This window comes from Lepeophtheirus salmonis, chromosome 8, assembly GCF_016086655.4.
Source record: "Lepeophtheirus salmonis chromosome 8, UVic_Lsal_1.4, whole genome shotgun sequence".
In the NCBI taxonomy this organism is placed as follows: domain Eukaryota; kingdom Metazoa; phylum Arthropoda; class Copepoda; order Siphonostomatoida; family Caligidae; genus Lepeophtheirus; species Lepeophtheirus salmonis.
In genome coordinates, this window is record NC_052138.2 from 6,009,883 (window position 1) to 6,019,147 (window position 9,265).

Consider the following 9,265-nt stretch of genomic DNA (forward strand, 5'->3'; position numbering starts at 1 on the left):
GACCTCATTTGAAGAAGAAAAAGGTGCTCTTTCACCAAGACAATGCACAGTGTTACAAGTAAACAAAAAGAGCCGCAAAATTGGTCGAATTTGGTTTCGAATTGTTACCACACCCATTGTATTCTCCAGATCTGGCTCCCAGAGACTACTGGCTTTTTGCAGAGCTCAAAAAGATTTTCCGTGGAGAGAGATTTGACTCAGATGAGGAAGTGATTGTCGTAACTGAAGCATATTTTGAAAGTCTCGATAAATCGTTGTACACTCGTGGTATGGAAAAGCGAGAAAAACGTTAGAATGATTTTATCGTTCTAAAAGCAGATTATATTGATGAATAAAAATGAATTTTGGCAAAAAAAAAAGGCTGTTTACCTATTGAGGCCCGATACTTATTGTATGTGCTAGTTTATGTGTGTGCATGTGAATCACAGCCAAGCCAATATATCAATTTTTCCGAAATATTTCATGTAGACTCTTAAGCTCAAAAGATTATTCTGGTAACAATTTTTTTGGGCTTCTAGCCCATGGCGGTTTTTAACTAGTATTTTTCTATCAAACCAATGTTATGACTACAAAACGACTATTTCCTATAAAACAAAAAAAAAAAAAAAATCAAGATTTATTTTGCTGCAAGTTGGTATGTATCTTTGCATACTGTTTTTTAAAGGGCGTTATAAGAATTAAGGAAGGAAATGAATAAATTTATAGGACAAAAGTACTATAAAAATAGCTAACACTTTTGGATGAATAATAATAAAAGTTTTTGGACAATATTATAAAAAATGAGTGAAAAATAATTAAACTTGAATATTTTTTCTCATTTAAACCTTATAATCTCCATTTAAAAAAGAAAAAAAAATTTATAATTAATTTTTTAATGTCTCAGGCAAACTTACTCTAGTTTCAATTAAACTTGTAAGTGTCATTAAAATATAAATAAAATAATATTTTAGGGTGCTCTAAAAAGTTTCCGGCCTAACACAGATAAAAACCTATTTTACTGATTTTATAATTTTTCAACATAATCTCTTTCTAGCTCTGCACTTCTCAAAGCAATTCTACCATCTCTATAGCCTGTACAAATAGTACTCCACATTTTTATGCTAAATAATTATTCAAGAAGTTGATTACCTCTTTATATAACAAAAGTCTTTGCAAACCACTGTTTTGACTATATTTCTGTTTAGGACGTATAATAGTGTATCCAAGTTTCATCAGAAGTAATTAATCGGTACGAATATTCAAACTTATACTCCCTAAACTGTGACAACAGAGTGATATTCAATTTCGTCAATTTTCACAAAAAAAACTTACATTTACTCACTGAAACGACTGTTACACAACAACAGCAGGTCCAAAATTGTTGAAACTTTGCCGAGTAACAGTCAAAAGATACTACGTAAATAGATGTTACAGGTTTTAATTTACAAAAACTTTTCAAAACATTGCGGTACCTTCGGAGAATAAAAACACACACGAATTGATAAATGAAATAATAAATTATTAAAAGCTAAATAAGGGCGATGAGGCAGGGGTTAGAACATATTTAAATCTATAAAATATCGATAAAAAATATAGAAGCATATCAATCTTCAAAAAAGTAATTTTTTTAAATTAGACTATAGATTGAAGTCTCATTCAGTTTAGTCTCGGTCCTGTTCACATCAGTTCTAAAACTTGTCTAGTCTTGTCCTTAATAACGTCAATCAACTATATTTCTTACTTTTTTTAAATTAGTTCTATTGTTGAAAGTACAAAAACTGATAGGATGGGTCCAAAACTCGGCTAGACCGAATTAATAAAGATAGTGACAGGACTAATCATATTCACATTTCTAATAGCATTTGGATCTTTTACATTGTTTTGTTCAAAAAATGCAAAATATGAACGTAGAAAGATACTTCCTAACTTTGGAAAAATGAATGTAATACCCCTTTTGTTTATCTGTTTAAGAAAATATACATATTATTTTTTTTTTTAGTTTATCAATCAACAAAAAATTAGTTAAGAAAATAAGTTTTTCTCCGAATACATAAGTATAAACATATTGTCAATATACAAAGCAAAAAAATGCGTTCTTACTTTTTACAATATTTATTAGCAAATTAAATAAATAAACACTTTTAACCCCACGCCAAAAAATATATTTTAGAACATTTTTGAAGAAGTACAAAATATTTTTATTATTACCATGTACATTCGACCGTTCTGCTTTCCGGCTAAAAATTTTATTTTTTTGTCGTATACATTTTCTTTTGGATCATTCAAAACACAGACTTTTTGCCAAGCCTGTCAAACCCTTTTTAGCATGATAGAGACTATATTATTATTTTTGGGGAAAAAAAAGATCAACTTTTACGTCAAAATTTGGAATTGAAAGGCTTCCAACTATATCTTAATCTGCTTTAATATATTGAAAGTTATTAAGCAATATCTTGAAAGATTTAGTCTTGTATTCCTTCATTAATGCTTTCGCATATCTAACTCCATTTTGGGTTTCTTGACGTTTGAAAATTTATTTGACTATAGGGACAGTTGCAATATATGACAGATTGTATTCCAATACAATTAGTTGAAAAACTACTTATAGTATAATTTAAATTAAAAAAATATAAGTCACTCCAGGATATTTATAATAAAAGCACATTTTGCTTGATTCAATCGAAAAAGATGTTCTTTTAAGGAAATTAGAACATTTCATCATATGCCCATGATATATAATTTAACTATTCAGTGAGTTGATACAATTTGTCTAAATTGAATAAAACTTTGTTCTGTTTGGTAATAGTCATGAAAAGATCTTTAAAAAATAATAGTAATTTAAGTGAAAAACCATCTAGTAAAAAAATAATGTAAATTTATTTGTTTGATTTAAAATATATCTAATTCAATATAAATAACAATGAAGTCATATTAATAAAATGGTGGGGGACACCCGCATCACATAAATTCAATATTGATTACTGCAGTTGTGTTTATATCCAAGATTCTTTAAATTTTTTATTTGTTTGCTAGATTAGATGTCATATTTCATATTTTCATATTTTTCATAATGATTTATTAAATGAAGTTTTAAATTTTTCGAAAGCTACTGAATATCTTTATTTTTCCACGTTTAAAAAGAAAATAGATATCTTTATTACTGTTTTACTTTTAAGGAAATTATATGTTTTTTAAATAATGTTTGTATATATATATATAAAGTAATCATTGTTTGAAATATTTTTTATTTCTAATGTGCAAATATAGAGTCTGAAGATAAAATCGGGGGATTTACTTGGAAATTGGCTTGAATTTAACATATTATTGTTAAGAAAGAGTCTTAATGGATGCTGGAGAACAGCTAAAAGTGACCAGAAGCTTGGGATATTTCAGGAAATCTTATGCTGGACTCATGGCAAAGAGTCCTAGTTCTCCTCTTACAACACATGTTAGGGACGAACCCCTGAATTTTAATGTCCACCTCATATTGAAGGTTAACTTTTTTGTTCAAACGGGATTAATGACAATTGCTGAATATCATTGGTTAAGTGGGTGTCCCCTTATGGAAAAGTTTATTCTCAAATTGAAGGTATGACAGAACAAATGAAAGGAAAGCAAAGTGCTCAACTACCCACAGACTCCATTCTTTTTGTTATTTCGGATAATCCCTTCAAAAACAATAAGAGAGTAATTCAAAATGGCACAGTCTCTGAGGTTGGACAGTGGTTCATCAATTGTTAGGGGGAGTTGCAATGGACTAGGTATCTTTGGGTTTAAAATGGGTATCCAAAACAGTATTGGGGAACCCTTTTACTACATATCAATAAAAGTGGTTCGGATATGGAATTACTATAATCTAACTCTATAGTAATAAATCATCAGTGGGAATAAAAACTGCACTTTATGTGCCTTGCAAATTAAAAATTGAGAACATCTTTTCTTCCTATGCCTGTCCGCGTGGGAATTAATTAACAGATTGGAGGAGATAGTAAAGAAAAAATGGAACTGCAGCATCACCAAGAGTGATTGGCTAGTGTCAACCACGTCAAGTCGCCCAGAAAAATTCAAAATGGATGCCTTTATGGTAAAAGTATTATCTTCTATTGACGCTTCAAGGACTAATATAAGGCAATACCTCAAGGGACGGAGAAGATGGTCGAGAGATCAATATTAATGATGGACAGTTTTGAGGATAATCAAAATCCTGGTTAAGAATTAGAATGGAAAATTTATGTTGTATTTCTTATTTTCTTTCGTAATGGTTTTTAAATATTTATCCTTTAAACATTTGTATTTGTTGAAGTATTATTGGATGATTTAAGTAGGAAAAAAACAAGCATAAAAAAATACAACCTATCTTTACTTATTTGCATATGAGTATGTTGAATTAGTGTTGTGTAGGTCCTTATTTCTTCGGTCCAACTCAGTATAAGACTGGTCCTTAAATACAAATGAATTATATTAATTCATAAGGAATTATGACGTCAATAAGGATCGAGTTTTCTTTTTAAGGACTAATAAGTGGAATTTGACTGATGTAAAAGTAGGAAGGGTCTTGGATTCCCCTCCAAATTATTCTAGTATGCTATATGTTAACATGCATTGTCCGAAAACAACTGAGACCAAACCGATTTCTGGTGCTCGAGCTATTATGGATAATAAAAAAGAAATGAAGAATTCTAAAAAAGGTTTTAATATTGCTTAATACTTAACTCTAGTTAAAAAAATATTTTTTCTTTACAAGACGTACACCAAATTTTTCTTGATTAATGCTTAGAGTGACCTTTTCATGAACAGTTGTATGTAATAATTGAAAAGGTAATCTTTGTATAATTGTCATTTTATTAAGCATATAAAATTTGAGATAAGTTATCTTTTTATTTGGCTTGTGGATCTGGAACAGAAAGTTCATGTACCCAAAATATACTCGAATATTCCAGTGTAAAGATCCAAACCGATCATTAGACTGTACTGCAGTCTTTGGTCTTAAATATGGACCGACACAACTCTATTTTCAACTGTAAACAAATTATTATATTCAATATTTAAGTACATACATTTTATTAAAAATAGGGAATTAGTATTAAGCTCAATATTATACTTTACAATTTTTTAATACCACTTACAAATATAGAATGTTCATATGAATATTAAACTACTAAGTAATATTCATTTTTGTCTTTGAGCATTGCAAAATAATATTACTTCTATTATTTTGCAATTTATGAAACGGTTTTTTCTTACAAAAATAAAAAATAACTAATTTTCTTGACGTATTTATGTTCAGTAATAAAACTATATAAAAGTATTTATACATCCACTTTTGAAATATAATCAGCTATTATCCAGGGATAAAATGGTTTCCATAACGAGTAGATATATATATTGAGCCCTTTTTTTAGTGGACTAGGATATTATATACCCTGGTATTTATTAAAATTCTTCTTATTCCTCTGGATTGACATTTTATGTTTAGTAATATTCAGTATGCACCTGAAACATTCAATTAAATTATATGAAATTCTATTGAAATCTTCATTATGCCTTTTGTAGGATTTATTTGTATATTTAACCTTTTTAATTGAGGTTTAGATAGTTTAATTTTTTTTCCTTAGAAATCTTTCATTATTTTTCCTTTTGATTTCTGGGATGTTTCTTTTCTCCAATGTCAGAAATGAGACTACAAAATTAAAATATTATAGCTTGTATTTACAAGCAACCATGTTAAAATTTGTATTATAAATGAATACTTAATATTTTTACTATAAGAATACCAAATTATATCTTATTGTACCTACAAAACTCATAATGTAAAAACTCTTTTTCAAAAAAAGATTAATTTATTTTTTCGATGTCATATATTGATTCAATTCATAATGATTGCTTCAAAACGGATAAGAAATAGTTAATTATCTATGACAGAAAAATGAGTGGGTAGCAACTCAAAAAGTGTCGAATTAAATCCCTTTCAAAGTAGAATCCAGAATCGTTGTACATTAAAAATCATTAGTTATGAATGAACCTCCAAAGTAATAAATCAAAGTTTTGTGTGTCTGTTTTCATGTTTGAAAAAGGATCATTTATTAATAGTGCGCTAACTATTTTAACAACTACGTGACTATTTTTCCAAAAGATAACAATGTAACATCTTGCAAGTGCATCTAACGGCTCCGCCTATCATATTCAAAAAGTTATTCAATGTATGTTAAAGTACATTAAACCATTAAAGGCAATAATTCTTTAGGGTAATTAGTATAAATTGGGAATTGAGTGTATCTATTTAATACTAAAATAAGATAATTATACAGGTTAGTGCAATTACGTTCAGGGTCAATCTCCAACAGACATTTTGTTAATTTTGGGACGGTCTGTTTAGACCTATGAAAACCATTTGTGGTCGCAACAAAACGGGACAATCTGTCATTCTACAAATGAAATCAAGGAGTTCTTAAGGTGGGAAACACAGTGTTGTATCAGCAAAAACTTTTGGCCTCCTCACGCCCTTGACCTCTCCACACTCGGTTTTGCCATTTTTGTATGTATAAAAGGGGTATTATCTGGTGTCAGATATACGACAAAGAAACAGTTCAAAACTGTGCCTGAGCCACCTTGGAGCTTTTTGGAGTCATATTGAGCAATTAAGTTGCCAGGTTTGAACAGCAGAAGCCCTATTGACCAGTTAAATTGACACACCACTCTTTTCTTTCATATAATTATCTCTCCATAGACAGCATTTATTGCATCAAAGATAACAATCCCTCCTTAAATCTTGTTAACATAAGATACGCCATCACATCAGGTTCAGCTATTTCTTTTAATCTCTATTCATCCACTTGTATCTGAATGTGGAATATATTTGAAACTGTTGGTGGTTAAGTAAAAGTTGTTATTACTTTTCCATACAACACTTTCAACAACATCCTTATCCTCCTATGAAAACAATATTTTTAATAAGTCACCCTATTGGTAAGAGGTTACATTTTGAATAAGCAAATTTGAAAATGGAATAAGTATGTAAAAAATAAAATAAATGGATTAAAAATTAATCCTAAGCATCATGAAGAATTATTTCATTGAAATGTATGTATCTATAAATCGTCAACAAAACAAAGTATATTATTTAGTAAAAAACTCTGGTATACCATTTAATACATTTATAAATAAAGTCTTTTCCCACCCACAAGAATACTAATATCCCAAAGAATACAAACATGAATAGCTTTTGATGTATATATTTGAACTAAACAATTTTTTAAAATGTCTCAATTTATATATTAATATATATTTTGATTAATAAATCCATTCCTTCAGAAATAAAAAAAGTTATAGAAATTTGAAGTTGTGCTTCTTTTTTTTTTTTAAATGGAAAAAAGTTATAGTCAAAGCTTACAAAATAATCGAAACTGACTTTAAAGAATCATTTACAATATGAAATAGTTTGACCTCTCAGCTATCAAATAATAAAAGAGAAACACATTTGGTTTAAAAATAAAAGCAATGAGCTATATTGAATTAAGGGGACAATGAATTTATTGTTGTGTTGACGTGGCATCAGAGCGTCTGCTCTCTTTTGAGTTATGCTTCAATCTTGGGGCCTTATAGGAGATGGGTTCCCCATACATTTTATTCTGCCTACCTCATTGTCCTAAAATTTTCCATTCTGTACTTGTGTTGTGTTAACACAAAAGAGGTTTCTGCATATTCCTGAATTTCTTGTAGTTCTACATAACTGCGACTAGGTAGATAAATTATATTGAAAAACAATTAATAAATATATAAGAACAGCTCTGCTAGATGGACAACACGCTCGGGAGAAATTATTATCCTGAACTCAATGTGTCTTGGTTTGTGTCTCGGTCATTCCTAGGCAGGGACATGTATATGGACTTGAAAACAATTCTTTGGTAAGATAAAGTAATGTAACACAATACATGGTTTATCTTAACTAGCAGAAAACTTAATTTAAGTTAATATAAATTATAAATTTATTCATCGATTGTCTTCAAACTCGGTGACTAAATGGTGTTGTGACTCAAGATTTATTATCTAAAGTTTGTCTCAATTGAAACAAGCAACAATGAGTAAAATGAGGAGCAAAAAAGTGAAAGCATGGAGCTTTTCTCATTTGTGATTTCCCCCATGGCCATATCCAAAAGCTCTGGTGCAGCTTAACCACTAATTATCGTGCCAGGGACTTATTCACCCCTTCCATCGTCTTGGCGCTGTGACCAGCACATGCAAAGTCTTCCTCCCCACTTTTGTAGAGAGGGCAAAGCGCCTTTATATAGATGCTTACATCGAATTTTGGATAAGAAAGTGCTCTACCTTTGGCCAGAGAAAAGTTCTAAGATATCTTTGTTTTTATTAAGACGCAGCTCCTTGTCATTGCACTGCTAAGGCCCCAGCCTTCCTAAGAGACAACTTTTGGGACATCAATATATGTCCAACTTCTTCTCCAGAGGCGAATCCCTTGGACTGCTCTATCTAGGCGTCTCTAGAGGAGAGGGTATGTGCTACTCCTCGCAGGGGTATTTATTCTTTAGAGGCTTCCGTCACGACGGGCTGGACCATTTTAGATATGGGCTATATAGTCAAGGTCTTCAAAGGATGTATGCCTCGTATTTATGTAAGTATCATAACTGAGGGCTTACATATGTAATGAACCTTGTCCCAAACATTATTTCACGAAGAATTTGCTAAATTAATGACCTCTGAATACCTTTTGTTTAAATTGCACTCTAGAAAAAAAATTGAAATATGAATGATGTACCGCCAGATAAGATCAACCCCATATTGTTTACTTAAACTTAATAAGTGCATCTGAGCAATAAAAGGAACATTAAAAAAATTTACGATTTGGACACAGATGTCCCGTGGTTACGAAAATCTATATTAAAGTTTCTCTGTCGGTCAGTTGTGAAGACTTAAGCATTCACAGCAAAGCCGGGTACTCCCACTTTCAAGTAATTATGTTTTCCTTATTGTATTCTTCAATTTTATGTATAATATACACCATTTATTTTTCAATGAAGTGGTTAGCTCAATTTTTTTTTTTTCCTCTAAAAATTAATAATAAAAAATAGAACAGTCTTTTGGTTTTTTGTCTTAAAAAAAATATTCTTTGTTATAAGACTTGAATACAATTGTGGTATTTCAATTTATTTTAAAACTACAGTATTACATTTACACAATCCTTTATTAAAGGCAAATATTTTTTTCATTCTCTTTTAGTGAACTGGGATATTTTACACCCCAAGATCGATAAAAATTCTTCCTATTCCTTTAA